Source organism: Eupeodes corollae, chromosome 1, assembly GCF_945859685.1.
Source record: "Eupeodes corollae chromosome 1, idEupCoro1.1, whole genome shotgun sequence".
In the NCBI taxonomy this organism is placed as follows: domain Eukaryota; kingdom Metazoa; phylum Arthropoda; class Insecta; order Diptera; family Syrphidae; genus Eupeodes; species Eupeodes corollae.
Genome location: NC_079147.1, coordinates 191,112,573 through 191,130,689, shown reverse-complemented (window position 1 = coordinate 191,130,689; position 18,117 = coordinate 191,112,573). Strand labels below are relative to the sequence as shown.

Below are 18,117 nucleotides of genomic sequence, written 5' to 3'. Positions count from 1 at the left end.
ACGTACATACATTTTCTTAAATTACATTGTTCGAAGAAATTTCTTTCGGGTAGTAAAATTTAACTTTTCCAATGGGTTTTCATGGTATTCATTCAAATCCAAATTCAAAGTTAATGTATCACGTCAGGTTTTTGAGGTATTACTTTTTAAAATAAAAAAACGTATATAATGCTTTTTGAAGCTACCATAATTTATGAAGTAGCTTCTTATCAATCAAAATCGAGTTGGTTTTCGAAATCAATGATCATTTTTCTTTAAAAGCCACTTAAAATATTTATATTATTTCATCATAATTTAAAAAAAAAATCTTTATAAACTTTTAGCTCAAACCTGTCCAGCAAAATCTGAGGCGAATGCTATACCCTTTATGCTAACGGTTTTCAAAAATAAAATATGGTATTGAAGTAAAAGAAAGATACTTTACTTTGGAAAATCAAATCAATCAAATTATCGTACCCTCTGTTTTAGTCCAAGAGCCCAGGGCCGCCAGACGTTACTTATTTTCTTTGTAACAAAATGTATCGTACAGAATAGTGTTAGTGTATACTATGAAGGTATACATACTTGCTAGGTTGGGGCGGCGGCCAATTTACCTGTACCAGGTACTAAAGGTACAAAAAAAACTCTTACTTTTCTTAAAGTCAGGGTGATAATTTTTGTATATATTTTACACAATTTCAAAGAATGAAATAACGATTTGAGTCCATTATCTGTAAGATATTATCCTTTAATTGTAATTCAATTGTATGTGAAAATCAACATGGTTTCGTCCAGAATAAATCAACAATTACAAACCTACTTCATTTTACTTCTTTCTGCCTTGACTCCTTCGAAGATCGTAAGCAAGTAGATTGCGGATTCATAGATTTCAGTAAAGCCTTTGACAAATTGTATCACAAGACTTTAGTCCATAAACTTAAGGCCTTAGGGTTTAACGACAAATTCTTGACGTGGATCTCGTCTTATCTTAAGAACAGAAATTATAGCGTTACATTCAGAATGAACACTCCGACCAATTTTACGTCAACTCTGGTGTTCCACAGGGTAGCCATTTAGGTCCTTTATTATTTATCTTATATATAAATGACATAACATCCGATATAAAAAACTCTTCCGTTTTAATATACGCTGATGACATTAAAATTTTCAAATCTATTAGTTCAATTAATGACTGCTCACAGCTTCAAGAAGATCTTCATAGTTTTAGGGAATGGTTCAATACAAACCGACTTTTATTGAATATTGAAAAATATAAAAATATGTGTTTTACACGCATATAGACACGCATATAGATTATAACTATTTATTAAATTCTTCCTCCCTTTGTAAGCTTTCCGTTTTCTCTGATTTAGGTGTTATTCTTGACGGTAAATTAACGTTCTGTGACCATTATAACTTTATAGTTAAAAAAGCTAACAAGATTCTAGGCTCTGTTATATGGGCACCAAATTAGCCTTAGCTTTAGCCTTAAGAACACCGGTTTTGGTTATTTTTAACAGTTTTAATATTTTATATTTCAAAACCTAGAAGTGATAGAAAAAGTTAGAGGTGGGATTTGAAACTGAGGTTTTGCTGATTTAATCTTCCTTAATCGTTATATTCAATAATTTTCATTTTAAAATTACTTAATTACTTACTTTTTTTGGGTGTCTTTAGAAATTTAATCAACCTTTGCCAAAATAATATAAAAAGTTTTATTCATTAATGGAAATTAATAAAAATCTTATATTTCTTACAAAAAATTTATTCTAATACAATTTTTCAGTTGTGAATTTCACAACAAAAAAAAAGATATTTGGAATTAAAAAATTACTAAAATTAATAAAGTAGATTTAGTTGTTGCCGTTTCTATTGTATTTTGTTCAAGTCTACTGACAAAGACTTGTGAAATAGTTTAGGTGCCCTTTATAACTGATGTATTTTAGTTTTCAAATAAGAAATAAAATTAATAATAAAAATTATGACGAGATTTGCTGTCAAATTTTGTTTAAAAATAATTTGTAACGAAATGTTATTTCACAAAACACATTCCTGCTAATTTTTAAAATATTTTGTGAATTTTTAATAAAGGCAGAAATTACACACAACTCTTACAGAATAATATAAAATACAATATTTATTATATGTAGATTTTAGATCTAAAAAATTGAATTTTTTTATTAGATTTTCCCAGATATATAATGGCCAACATCGTGTCAGTTATTTATAGCAATACAAAAATATTTAGTCACATTTTTGTTTGTATAACATTTTTTCTTTCAATTTTATCTACACGCCATTCTATTGCCATTTCTATGAGGAATATATCGATATTGGTTTTATGGTTAAAAAATAGGAAAACAAATAAAAAAAGAGAAACGCTTTATTCAAATATTTACTGTTTTTAAAATATCCTCGTTTTGATTCAAAGCTAGATTTGGTTGCATGCATGTATATTCAATGATTTTAAGATACATATATTTAAAACAATGGAATGTTGTTTGAAAGAAATATTCATGTAAATATAAAGTTTACTTATTTGGAAAATTTAGCGAAAAAATGTGATCATTGAAAGCAAGTTATTTCGAAAAGTTGGTATTTAATAAAATACGTGAACAAAATAGGATTAATGTTCCTCAAAAACTAAACTGTTTTAAGTTTCACAATCAAATTTTTAAATAGAAATTCAAAATTATGAGATTCGTTTTATACAATTTCTTACCCAAAAATTTACTGGGAATCTAGAATAAATTTAAATATCGTTATTTTAAGGACTTTATTTTCGTTAAGGCGTTTTACGATCAGTAGTCTCAATAAACTAAAGAACTATAAAATCCTTCAAAAGTAAATCCAAAAATTAAAACGAACTCACATTTCGCTAAGGATCAAATTTATTAAAAAAAAGTTTCATAACACTCGATTAAGACACTATTATGGGTTTTTTAAGGAAACGTCCGTTGAATCTATATTATGTAGTAACTTCATCGTACATTTCTGTAACAGTGTATTCTCCACCGGTATTCTGGTCATTGTCATTCGAAAATGTTGTTTTATTTTGAGAAGATTCTTCACTGCTTTCTGATGATGATGAAGACGATGATGAAGATGACAATGAAGACTCCTCACTTGAATATTCCAATTCTGATGACGAATATGACGACGCCGATGAAGATTTATCTTTTGGCGGAGGTACACTCCATATTTCCAAAATCATCACTGACAAAACTATTGCCAAAATTAAAAATGTACTTTTCAAATGCATCTTTTTGTAACTCTATCCCACATATAGTTGCACTCAAAATGACACTGAACTTAGAAACACAAGAATGATGTTTTATAAATAATATATACATTTTTATACTAATGTTGATTACAGTCGTAATTGACAATATTGTTTCAAAGCATTTTAAAATTTAATTGCAACTAAACACGCGAAGCTTTGGAAAAGAAATGTAGGTATGCATATTTAATATCTAATAATTGTTATCAGAGCTCAAGAGAGGAGAAGATATGGAAATTTGTGTAATACAAATTTGATTTATTAAGTTTATCTTGTTTTGAGATTAATAGTGTTATAGTGTCATTTAAATTGGAAGCAGGTAAGTAGGGTACTCGAAGTTTGTATATCTACAAATTATTTAAAGATTTATAAAGTGGATATACCTACTCAAGTCTTTTAACTTGTTGGATTATTTTTTTTTTGTAGGTTTCATAGTTTTAATTAAAACGTATTTAAATAATTGATATGTTCTTTTAAAGAACATATCATTTGATCAAAGTAAATTAATATTTTATGTCAATTTAATACATCTAGATGCATATGTAATAATTACAAAATGCTTGTTTCGGTTAAAAATGTTGCATGTTTATTGTGCTTTAAATATACCTTACACTTCTTTCTTTAAGAACTATGCTACATTTACCCTAAGGTGATTAGATTTAAAGGGTGATTTCTTAAAAGGTGTAGGAAAGTGGTCCATCCGATTAGTCCAATTCTGGCATACTCTTTTCAACATTGCGGTCGGTAGCTCATAAATAAATGCTCCAATGTTGTTTTCCAATGCGTCAATTGATCCGGGTTTGTCTGTATATAAATGATCTTTAACAAAGGCGTTAAATCGCACGATCTAGGCTGCCAATTGACCGGTAAAGAACGTGAAATAAAATGTTTACCGAACTCGCCTCTAAATAAGTCCATTGTTGAGCGTGCTGTGTGGCATGTAGCACCGTCTTGTATAAACCACATGTCATGTAAGTCAAGCCCTTGCATTTTGGGCAAAAAAAAGATTGATATCATATCACGGCAGCGCTCACCATTCACGGTAACGTTACGATTCTCATTATCTTTGAAAAACTACTGTCCAATGATGCCACCAGCTCATAAACCGCACCAAAATGTGGCTTTTTCTCAATGCATTGGAAGATCTTGAAATGCTTCTGGCTGATATTCACTCCAAACTCGACAGTTCTGCTTATTTACCTACCATTGGACCAAAAAGGAGCTTCGTCGCTGAACACAATTTTTCGGTAAAAAAGTGGAAAACTTTTCAAGAGTCCATTCGCTTAAAACTACGTTGCAGTAGGTCGTTTTGCTTTAATTCTTGCACTAGCTGTATTTTAAAAGGCATCACACCTAAATCTTTCCTCAAAATTTTCCACGTTGCCGAGTTACAGAGGCCCAATTGCTGCGAACGGCGAAGTATCGATAATTGATGGTCTGGTCATCATTAACACTGGCCGATACAGGTATTTTCTTCAGTTCGCACTCTACGTGAGCGTGTTTGTGTCCAACAATGTTAATTTGGTGAGAAAATTAAGTCACAAAAGCCCGAATAGCCGCTTCAGTGGGTAAATTAAACCGACCATAAAATGGAAGAAGTGCGCGGTAAACTTTCTTAACACAGCACCCATTTTGATAATAACATCCAATAATTTTTAAGAGTTATTTGTTTGTTGTTAAATTATAGACTAAACTGAAGGTGTTTGACAGTGAAGCAAAACACGAAGAGTGCGTCAGCTCCTTGACCAAGTGTTGCCAAAAAGATCATAGCTAAAAATACCCTATTTTCCTCTTTTAAAGAGTCCTTCGTCTCTCAATAGATACCTATGAACTATTAAAAGTTGATATGTGTGTCAAATTGTCAATCTGTTTTGTGAAATCATTTATAAACAACATATCTAATTCATCCTTATTTATCCGACAGAGTCATTGAAAATCTGACAATTTCGAAAGTCGTTTGTGGCGTATATTTGAACAGTGTTACATTCCATATACAATATACATATGTATATAGATTTTTCAGTCTGTAATTTTTAAATTAATCAATGTTTTTGTTTTTTAATCAAATCTATGCAAGCAATGCAGTTTAATTTCATCATTTTTCTAATTTGACAAAATATACCATTTGATTTTATTGGAAGTTTTAAGAAACTTCGAAAGGAATTCTTTTATCATTTTGAATAATTCGTTTAAGCATAATTTTTAGTGCTTATATTCTGAATTCAAACTCCGATTTTAGCTATATGTACTCAAAATCGAAAATACCCGTTTTCAACATTATTTTCATAGTTTTTCAATTTATTTCAAGGACTTCACTACGAATTCGTTATAAGTTCAAACATTTTCTTAATACAGTTTTGAGTTTTTCTGTTAGTAACCATATCATTTCCATTTCTGACAACAGTACTCGCACACAAGAATGGATGAGAGCTGTAAGTCACTAGGCCCTGGTTCACAACGGACTGTTGCGCCACCTGTTGGATTATTGCAATACAAACATTTTTGTTTTGCAAACCTCTCATAGAAATGTAAATTGGTTTTCAATTTGACTCAACAACTAGCTAATTTTTAAATTTTAATATTTTTTAACAAAAAGAGCCTGAGATGCGACCCACACTGGTAACTTCCCATCCCGTCTGTCGATTTGTCTTGCTAAAAAGTTTGTCTATATGTACCCGTATCAAATTTTACCAAATTTGCGAACTATTTTTTGAAGATTTTATTGTTAATCAAAAAATGGACAGTTGGATTTTTATATAAAAATTGCTGAATATCGAAACCAATATTTTCTGTGAAATAAAATATGTTTGAAGCCAATATTTTTTATTTTTGAAAAGCTATTTGAGTCGAAAGTAAATTTTTACCAAGTTTTAGAATTGTTTTTTTTTAGAGTTTTATTTTTTGTAAAAAAAATGTCAATTCGATTTTTTTCAAAATTTTACTGAATGTTAAGAACAATATTTTTTGAAAGATAAAAGAAGATAAAGGCAACATCTACAATTTTTGAAAAGATATTTGAGTCAAAAATCAATGTTTCCAACTTTTATCCATTTTTTTGTTGGTTTTTATTTAAAAAAAAAACTATCAATTCGATTTATCTCAAATTTTTCCTTGTGTTGAAAACAATATTTTTTATAAGTAAAAATTAGTTAGAAGCTATTAACTCAAATTTTTGAAAAGATATTTGAGTCGAAAATCAATTTTTACGAACTTTTATTAATTTTTTGTAGGTTTTTATTTTTTGTAAAAAAACTGTCAATTCGATTTTTCAGAACGTTGAGAACAATATTTCTTATTAAATAAAATAAGTTTGAAGCCTAAAATTTAAAGTTTTTGAAAAGATGTTTGAATCTATATTTAATTTTTATCAACTTTGAGTAATGTTTTTTTTTCAGATTTTTATTTTTTATAAAAAAATTGTCAATTTGATTCTTCTCAAAATTTTATCGGATGTTGAAAACATTATTTTTGTTGCACAAAATTGTTTTGGAGATTAAATCATATTTTAGTCGTAACATTTTGTAGGTGATACATATTTTTTTTAGTTTTTTTGATTTATAAAAAAACCGTTAAATGGATTTTTTTCAAAAAATATATTTCTTTGATATCATGTTACAATATATTATACAAAACTCAATTCAAGTCTCTAGCGTTTTTGGTTCATAAGAAATTTAGGGTTAACCAAAATTTTCACCTTTTTTTTAAACTGCTATGGTAAAAAAAACACCTACGCAATTTGCTTGAGAGCCCTTTCTGCATATTTCTGCCTTATTATCTGTATAACAAAATTTATTATAAATTGATATCTTTTCTGGTTCTTGAGCTATGGACGACAAAAAATGTAGCGAACGTACGGACGTACGAACGTACGGACGTACGAACGTACGGACGTACGAACGTACGTACACACGCACGCACAGACATCTTTCTAAAAATCTTTTATTTCGACTCTAGGGACCTTGAAACGTCGAGAAATGTCAAAATTTTCAATTTGACAAATCGGACCCATTACAATAACTTCGTATGGGAAGTTAATAAATGTAAAACATGTATTAATAAGTTTCAAAAAACTACATACTTAAAATATTGCTAAATTAAAATTGAAAACTTTTATACGTACAAAATAATTTTAAAATAAAACGGTCCAACCAATTTCAAAAAAAAAAAATATTTTTTTGCTTATTTAAAAAGCATTTAAATTTTTGAAGACAAACTTATTTTATGGTGATTTTTTAAAAATGTATAAATATAAGTCCTATTTGTAAACAGGGTCCTTGGCTACATGAGCAAGTTCGTGTAATTCATTCATATTCTACGTTTATTTTTAACTTTCCATTGGTCTGATTTTTGAAACCAATAATTTTGAAATTTTTAAACGTTCGAGATGACAGAATTCTAAGACCAACGTTTTCAATAAATTACTGTTCGATTGTGAACATTTAATTAATTATTGATATTATCGTGTTCAAACATTTTTTTGCTCGGCCTTAAAAATCTCGCAAACGAATAAAACTATCGACTTTAACCTGTAAAAAAAGCCATACATTGAATAAGTATGAATGACAAAATGCATGTTCCCAGTTTACAGTGTAAATAATTTGTTAACTCAGGAAAAAAAAATCAAATTCAGGTCTGGCAATTACAAATATTAAACATGCTATAGACTTATAATTGCATTTCCACGGAACTTAAACAATTATTGTATTTATTGCTACCACTTTAGTGAAAAAGGTCCATGTTTTCAAATAACTACCTTCAAAGTAGATTAGTTTCAACGACAAGAAATTTTTTATTTCGACAAATCGTACCGATTGGGAAATACTACTCAAAAAATAGAAAAGTTTCTACTAGGAACGTGTTTTTATATAACACGTTTATTAGGGACAAGCGGCATAGAAATCATCAAAGGCTCCCACAAGTGGGTATAGACGGTTGTGATTGAAGAATCAAACAAATTTGTAAGTCTTCAAGTTCACGACATACTACGACTGAATATCTGATATCAACAGACAAAATTATCCATTGTCTCCGATAAAACTTCACTTTTGGTAGTCGTAACTTCGAAAGCAAAATTTCGGACACATTAAAAAATGGACTTGGAGAATCTTTGAATCCCAGCTCTCCAGTTGGAGAAGACAACGACCGACTTGGCAGATCATCGTGATTGGTGTTGATAAAAGTTACAGTAATCCATCGTGTTTCAGGAGGACAAAGGGTGACTCGGTTGATCCGTAGTATTCTCCGAGCTTCCAATATATTTTTTAAACACTATGTATGTATGTTTTAGTTTTAAGACGCCCTTCAATTTTTGAAATTGCTGCAAATCAAAAACCAGTCTGCACCATTTGGGTTCTTATTTATGGAAAAACCTTACCTTTTCGCTTAAATTTATTTTAAATAATAAATTCTTCCTTCTTTATCATCATTGTTTGTGTACTTACCTAGAAATAAACAAAGAAAACAATTTGATTAGATTTTGTTGAAAACATTAACTTAAAATTGTTTCTAAACAAAATATACCTGTAAAGGGTGTTTTATAGATATTTAATGTAACTTAAACAAGAAAAACAATGACAGTCTTAAAATGCTGACTCAATTCATATGAACAAATAACTTGATCTATTAAATAACGTCCATTTAAATTTACAAACAATAATTTTAAATTAATTTCAATCTGATTTACATCAATTTTCATAGAATTGACTAAGTATCAGAATAGAAACGGAAAGATAAAAAATTTTTCCAACGAATTATCAATTTAAAATAAACAATAGAAATGAATAATTAAACTTTTTTGTTGATATCACTGTTAATTCAAAACCGATTAAAACTTTATAACTATGTTTAGTCTTTCTAAATTTACATTCTCAACTAAACGCCATCGGTACCGGAAAAATGTTTTCCAAAAACAAGTTAATTTTTATCGTATTATTTCTAATATTGGCGTTTGGGAATTTTGTTCTAGTGAAATCTTTTTATACGACTACCGCAGAAGAAGAATCTATAACACTTCCCTCAAGTTATACGGAAATTCCATATGATGCTTCATCTGAAATTCCTGTAACTGGCTTAAAGGGTCCTTTGCCATTAGAACTTACTGCAGATACTTTAAAAGTTCTTGTTGGATAATTTGTTTCATGTCATTTTTATTGTTTTTATCAGTGAAATTATTTATTTAAAAAACATTATTTTAATTTTAATAAAATAAAAATAATTTATAATGATGAGTGTTAATATTATTCCTGCAGTTCTGAATGAAAGTAAAAGTACAAACAAATCGTGTTTCCAATAATAAGAGGTTGACAGATCCTATATACCTACATTGGCTAAGGGGCTAGTTATAGCTATCTTCGGTTTTTGTCATTGAAACGAATTATTGGAATTTATATGACAATGAATGATTGGTTATAGATTTGGACACCAAACATCATTAAAGCCGATTTCATGCAGTCAAAGTTGAACATAACTTAGGGTTTTTTATTATTAACTCGTGATTTTGTTTTATTCACTCAAAGTTGACGTTTTCAGCTTTGGAGTTAACCAAATTAAGGTTTCCATAACTCAAAAAAAAGGAAGTTGAAAAGCAAATTTGAGTTTTTTTATTTTGATGTAACTTAACTAGAATTTTGTTTAAAAATACCTGAAGTGACTCTGGAATTTTAACTGATTAAAGAAAAAAAAGAATGTGTACTTAATCGATAAAGTAGAATGTTACACAAGGATTATACAGAGTGGAAACACTTATTTTTTATAACGGAAGCAGTTTGTGACTGCCATTATTAATAACGAACCAAACATTTGAAAGAAAAATTTTAAGACGAAGTAAAAAATTAAAAACATTTTGCAAACATTATTCATTTTCAAATGTAAATAATATTTTATATGAAATGTGTGTTTTCAATAAATTTGTATGCAGCTTTCGCCCCAGGGATTTTTTAAAACTTTAAAGTAGCCAAACTTTTTATTTTAAACTAGAGAGTTAACAAACAAACAAATGAATAAAAAGAATTTTTCAACGTGCGTGCTTACTTTAAAGTTGTAATCAACTTCGTTTTTCAAATTGAAAGTTTGCTTTAAGTTAAGCACTAGTAAAAGAAATCGCTTTAAATCGCTTCCGTTTAAAGTCTCGAAAAAAATGTCAGCGATTTAAACCGGATCTTAACTTATAAAAATTTAGCTTTAAACGTCATAAACTTAACAAAACACAAATTTCAAATACTAGGACCTATTAATATTTTTTGGCTAGAATAATAATTACGAGGTGTGATCAAAAAGTAAGGTGACTCTTTATTTTTATAAAAAAAAATATTCATTTATTTATCCACAATTACGTTAACTCTTCAAAAAAATCCCAATAATCATAATGGAGTTGTTCCAGCGCTGAAATGAACTTTTGGGTATTTCGTCGAGCTCCTTCAGTTATGCAGCCATAATCTCTTCAATCGTGACCTATCTTCGTCCTTTAATGAGCCTTTTCAATTTTTAAAAGAGGAAAAAGTCACATTAGGCTAGGTTTGGTGAATACGATGGCTGAGACATGCTAAAAAACTACTCACTTATAACGACTTGTGTGCAGGTGCAGTGTGCACTATCATGGTGCAAAATCCATGAATTGTCTTTCCACATTTCCAGCCGTTTTTGTTTTCTTATTTATTCACGCAAACCCTGCACAACTTCAAAGTTATTCTCCTTGTTTACACCACAATTGTGGTAGGAATTCTTGATGCACAACGCCATGGTAACAAAAAACTGTGAGCAAAACCATTTGAACGAACTTGGCGTGCCTTTTTTGGTCTTTGCTCTCCCGGACTTTTCCATTGGAATGATTGGGATTTGGTTTCGACGTCATAACCATATATTCATGATTAGTCACCATAACCCTTTTGAACAGATTAGGATCATCATTGACGTCCTTTAACATGTTTTGGGCAGTGTTCAGCTGGTGCTGCTTCTGATCAAAGTCAATCAATTTGGAACGAATTTATTTCTAACAAGAAAAAAATTGCCGAGTATGAAAACACAAGTTTAACCTTTAAGGGGGTATTCTGGTCTAGAAATTAAAAAAAATCGATTTTTTTTTCTTTTCATATTTTCATAGTTTAACTATTTAAGAATATGTCTACTAGAGGATTTTCCCAAATTCAAATTATTTTCGGAGAAATAAGTATTTTGCTGAGCAGCCATCCAAATCGGTTGGGCTGCAACTAATAGAACAAAAGACATAATGGGGTACTTTAAACGCGTTTTTCTCAGAACTGTCTTTTTGAATCTGATACCCACGATTTCTCAGGTTCTGCCGAACCGATTTACTTGAAATTTTAAGAAAGTCTTCTTTAGGGACTTGTCTACGTCCGGAACTACGGCCATCCCCAAATTTTTATTTTTACTATTTTTAACAAATCGAAGAATGTTCAAAAAAATGGTAAATTTTTTGTATTTTTCTTTAGACAGCCGCCATTTTGTAAAAAAAAATGTTTGTAACTTTTCCGTAGTTCCAGACATTGCGACATTATTGTAGATTAATAATCTTTTTTAGTTTTTGATTTCAGATTTCTAGGAGAGTTAAAATCGTGGGTATGGTCACGCACCAAATTTTTGAGACGCACTACTCTATCAGCTGATAACTAACGGAATTTTTATTTTTTTTTTACTTTTTTATTTTTTTTGTATGCTTCTAATGTGAATAAATAATGTATAAAAAAATTGATGGTAAAATTGTAGCTTGCTTTTTTCTACAGCACTTCAAAAATTACATAAAATTCATGTCTCTAGACCAGAATACCCCCTTAAGCTTCTTACATGAAAACAACACATGCTACATAGTCAAATCTATGAACATATGATCGTAACATGGTTGCCAACACCAAACGTTACCATGCCAAAAAAAATGCAAAATTTCACTGAAATTTATGAAATGTCTCACATCAATATAATCCATAATCATCCAATTATCCATCCAGAAACAAGCTCCTGTGCCTATTAACTCCTGCTCTCAACTCGCCGCTGTGAACATCAGGTGCCTAGTACCTCAACTGGAGATTGGGTTCTAACCCCAGTAGAAATTTGTTGGGAGTAGGAAACGAGAGAGGGGAAGAGGTGTTTCCACTTAGTTACCTGTCCTTTCATCCAGAAGGCAGTAGAGGAATTCTTAAGATGGAATCAACTTTGGCGTTAACAACTAGAGTTAGATTGAACTACTTAGTGAACACCTTTCAGGAAGACAGGGTGACTTCCTGACCATATAAAGAAAACCCAGTTGGGAAGTACCGACAATCCTCGAATACGGACGAATTAACTGTTGACAACCCAAGCAAACGAATCGTTACAAATGATATGGGCAATAAGCAATGACCTATTTACGATATTAAAATTGTCTGGGAGATTTTAATGTCCAGGAAAGGGAAGAAATAATCGGGAAAAACAGACTGCATGACATCATTTCCGATAACAGATTTAAGCTTATCGATTTTGATGAGAGGTGAAACGTCATAGTATCCAGTACGCGTTTTCCACACCTAAAATCTACAAAGGAACTTGGAGTTCTCCACATCTATCTATCCTCAACTAGACTGACCATACTGCTATCGACGCTAGAGCAGCTACATTGTTGTAGCCAATGGTAGCACTTCGGGTTTCTACACTCAAGACAAAACAGAAGTGATGCTAAAAGAAGATACAACGTCAAACGGCTACAATCGCAAGAGATCGCTAAATCGCCCGACCGAGTCACTATTAATCTTTTACGATGTTCTCTGCCGCCAACACGAAAACCAGTTGCAACATTGCCAAGACAAAATCAGATAAGCCGCGGCATAAAAGTACGAGAGCTTCTCATGAGCTCTATGAGCAGAAGAGGTGATAGGAACACCTTCTCAGAAGAAAAAAGAAAAAGCATGAGAAGCGTGCAGCAGAAGATTTTGAGAGGTTTAAAAGCAGAATTTTATGAACAGGTAAGAACATAAACCTCGAACCGTAGGCTGCAAAGACGAAAGTGGAAACATCATACTAGAACAACGGTCAATTCTGAGAATATGAAAGGATTACTTCTGCAGACTGTATAACGGCGACGAAGAACCAAAGCCCGCTGTTAAAAAGGATTATCCTTTCAATGAAGACTACGAAGTAAAGATTGCCATACCTAAGCTGAAGTGAATGCCGAACTATAGATAATTTGGTTAGGACCATTCACCAACTTATTTAGGATATGGTCACAGGAAAGCATGCCCGATCAATGGAACCTCAGTATTATTTGCCCGATTATGAAAAAAGTTGACTTTTTAAACTGCACCATCTATAGAGGAATTAGTGTTTTTACCATCGCTAGCAAAATCTTCATTGCTATTATCTGTAAAAGTCTAAAGTAGCGTCACCAACGTTGACTTCAATAACTCCATCTATAAGTGTTTGAATTGAATATGGTTGTCAAATCACTTAATTTTATTATCCAGTTTTGATTACCTCTTCGAGAAATATCAAGGCAACTAAGCTTGTCTTCAAAAAATCTAACGCTTCAAAGTGATCGTAAAGCCAATAATAGTCAGTAGTGTTTTAAAAGTATGTTTGTTTTAATTTTTACAGAAGGTGTTGTATTAACTTGTCAAAATTTAAAAGATGGAAAAGTTTTAACTTTAAGTAAAAACTCTTATGTAAGAAGATTAAATGTGTCACATGCGTAACAGAAAGTCTTACAAACGTTAGACTTTTCTAATTGTCCAACAAAATCTTTCTTGTTTTAATAAATGATAAACTTAATTTGTGCAAATAAAACAAAAACTTGTACTTTTTAAAATACACACAAATTGTCACATACTACACATATGTACATCTGTAAACTCAAGTCTGTAGCATAACTAAAATGGTTCTTGTTTTGAAATGACGGCAAAATATCCCTTATAAGCCATACAAATTGTGGAGTTTTTTTATTTGGACTATATTAAAAATGTGTCATTCGCGTAACATCGAAATCACAGTTTTCAAGAATTTTCTTTAAGTCTAGATATAAATCAAGTTTTGAAAAGGAAACCTTTCTCATTAATTATCTCAGTTGTTATTTCAACATTTCTTTGAATTGATTAAGAAGATCAAACAAAATACAAGGACTATCATCGATTCTGTGAGATATTGAAAAAAAACTTCGAAACAATGTCATTCACCTGACTCATATCTCATATAAACTCATATGTCTCCTCTTCCATCAGATACCTACCTACACACTCTTCATCTTCCATAACTTCATACTCCAATTCTTTTTTCATTTTTTGCGTGAGTCCTCTTGTTTCTTATATACATATCATTATCCTTCGGGAAGAACTGCAAGTCTGTTTGGGCTTTATTTTTGTTTTAATACACCACGTTTCGTGATATACATCAAATAAAATGAATACGATTTATAACTTTATGTTGTGTTGTGTTCGTTGTTGCATGAATGTGTATATTGTGTAGGTGTATGCGACAACGCATCATACATATTCATTTGCTTTGGTGAATATTTGATGCGAAGACTAATGGGACATCAAAAAATAAAATGGGCCTTCCGTATCGGGTAAACAAAAATGAAGTATAATATCTACCTTTCCGGCAACATTCCATGCAGTCAGTCAGTCAGTCAGCCAAGGAGTCAGGATTCCACAATTCAGGACTCTAAAGTGATATATGTTCGACATATATACTCGTAAACGAGGAGCAAGACAGAATCGAGGATAAGCATGTTGTGTTGGTGTATAGTGGGTATATATGTGGGGGAAGATAATATAACACTTTATTCTTGTTGTTTGTTGTTTTGGTATCAATCACATGTGCCTATATTATGAGAAAGTTTTTCATGACGATGACGATCATCATCATCATCAACATCTCTCATTTTTGCAAAGATAGTGGCTGTGCACGATTTTAACCCATCAAATGTGAGAATGATAAAAACCAATGGAGGGTTTTCTGTTCTTGGAGTACTTATACTTTGCTCCATGCAAGGCATGTCACACGATAACGATGCTTGATGAGAATGAACGTTTATCTTTAAGAGAATATCAAATTGTTAGCACATATCCTTAAAAAAAGTATATACGTAGGGAATAAATTATATAAGTCTCAAAATGTTTATGAATTTATATTTTTATAGTCATAGTAATTGTCGAAGAATCTAGTTAAGTGCTACAGATAAGAAGGCCTTAAACTACAATAGGTACGTGTACATGTACATAAATTAATATCTAACATATAAAATTCTCCTGCCACAGTTTAGTTGCCATAATCTTCCGAAACGACTCAACCAATTTCAATGAAATTTTGCGTATATTTTTGGAACGTCTGGGAATATGTTTTTTTTTTATATTCCTAAGTGCTATGGTTTGATTGGATCAAAATTGTAAACGGTGCAACACAGTTTTTAGTGACAATGAAGCGTTGATTGCTATTGAGGATCTTTGTGTCATTATTGCCAACTTACCACTCAGTCATTTGCGTATGCATTCACCAAATTGAAATGCATCTGATTTAATAGACCCTGAATTGAATCGTGAACTACAATACAATACTGTAGAAATAGCAGCGATTGTTGCTTGCTATGCCCCACAAAGAACAAAGAACCATTTATGACTACATCATGCTCGCAGTATATGGTTTTCAACGAATTCAATCTCAAGATACAACATTTGTTACCAGGAGACTTGGTGTCATACAAATTTATTGATACCGTTTGTGATGCTACCCAAGCTGTGAATTAGTCAAGTGAGTCTGAACTCAAAAGATTTACCAGGCATGTCACCGCATAATTTACAACTGAAGGTTATATCTCCGATAATTTTGCTTCGTAATTTGAACCACAATAAGTTAGTTAGGAGACTTATTTCTAGCAAAATATTCTCAAAATATTATTTATATGACAAAACAACGTTTGTGGGGTCAGCTAGTAAATCGATATGAAGGAAAATGTCGAAATATGAAGTTTTGTGTTTTAATATGTAATTCGTTTTATCGAATCAAAACTTGAGTTAACCACTGACACTGGTCTCAAATGATTAGTGATAAGACGTTGTTAGAGGTGCTATTAATCTGTATCTTTGAGCTGAGGACTCAACCTTACCGTGAATATTCCAATCAAGAAAATATTTTGCCAAAGGTAAAATGAATAAGGCTAGAGGACCTCCATCTTTATAAATCAATTTCAGTTGTAGTTTTTGTGAAATGTGTTAATGAGGATTATTGTAAAAACAAAATAAAGAAATCATAGCCGATATGATAGATTTAGTTTCAAAAGTTCAATTCAAATATTGAGGTTATGTATTTTATTTTTTGCTTGGGTGAAATATAATCAAACAAGAGCTGATGATGATTCTAGATAGTTCCTTATCCTTAAGCAATTATTTTATGAATATTCAAACTCCTTGAATGATAATGATGTAATTAAATTGAAATAGATCTTAAATCAAATCCAGATAATTTGTGATGGTTCGTCAATTGTAAGAAAAATTATTGTGTCTACTTAACACTATGTCAAATTTAAAATGATCATGATTCAAAAGTTATTGCAAACATGTTTGCAAGCTATTTCAAAGAAGCATTTGATGAATATAACTCAGTTAATTCTTGTTCTTCTTCTTTAGTTCTAAACTCTCAATATTTTAATACTATCCTAATTTTTAAATATGTACCTAAGTGAAAATACTGTTGCAAGAAACATATTGAAATCAGATGAGTGTTAGTGCTGGTCTCGATGGTATGCCATCAACTCCCAAAAACATGAACTGAACTAATAACCTATTGCTAAGCTATCTGTGATACCTAAATTGTTTACAGTTTATTCTCCTTTCATTGTAGTTCAATTATTTTTAATATCCAGCTGGTCTTGTTAAAAAACGTTCTACTGCCTTAAATTTATCTATTTTAGGTTCTTTGATAAAAAGTAAACAAGTTGATTGTGTGCTTACTGATTAAAATAAAGTGTTTGATAAGTTGTGTCATAAAATAATTATTTTATAACTGTTTCGTCAAGGTTGTGAAATACAATTTCTTAAACTAGACAATGTAGTGTAATAAATATTTAAGTCCGTTTGTTATGAACTCTGGTGTACCCCAGGGTAGCCATATAGGCCCAATCTTATTTATTTAATTTATAAATGACTTGGTTTCGAGCACAAAAAAATTCGTCCTTCCTTATATGAATATGCTGATGACATTAAACTTTTCAAAAGATTTAACACTGCATCTGACTGCCTAGTTTTACACGCAGAAATCCTCCAATAGTTTTTGAGTACATGTTCCTTAAGTAGAGTATCTGTATTTACTGACTTGGGTGTAATTTTATACTCGAAACTTGCGTTTTGTCTCCGTATTTTTACTATTTTTTCACAAAGTCTCAATCTTTTTAATCTTCCCTTAATTTTATTTTGTTGCAGAAATAATAAATGAAACACTATCATCACCATTGGCTCTTATTCGTTTCAACGTTACTTTAAGTCAATCGAAGGTAACTAAATACAATTTCAGCAAATCGAACTAAGGAGCTCTTGGCCTTAAAAACTCAATTGAAATATTCAATAATTATGTTTGTTTTGTTGTAAGTTCACCCAATGACTCTTTTAAGAATTTCAAATTCAAAACTATGTTCTATAACAGTTTAGATGAAAGTTATACGTTAAGTTGTTTCGAAGCATTTATTCATAAGCATTGTAAACGTTAGCATAACCCATCAGACAAACGTACATATATTGATGTCCACACAGATGGTCTCTGATCTCATAATATTTGAATCGAAACCCTTGTCTTATCAGCCTTTTTGTTGTGTTTGTAGCTTTTAAAAAAGTTGTCAATTGAATTTACTTTAAAAGTAACTAATAGCTAACTGTAATAATTTGCATCTT

At 30.8% G+C, this 18,117-nt stretch overlaps 1 protein-coding gene and 1 long non-coding RNA gene across 2 annotated transcripts in view; one reads left to right on the top strand and one right to left on the bottom strand.

Moving 5' to 3' along the window:
* The window catches only part of LOC129943454 (chaoptin), a 267,774-nt gene that overhangs the window by 210,596 nt on the left and 39,061 nt on the right, over window positions 1–18,117 (bottom strand). The window lies entirely within an intron of this gene.
* Window positions 8,147–9,483, top strand: LOC129943456 (uncharacterized). The gene is made up of 2 exons (XR_008781249.1): window positions 8,147–8,217; window positions 8,312–9,483. It is a non-coding gene; the product is annotated as an uncharacterized LOC129943456 (long non-coding RNA).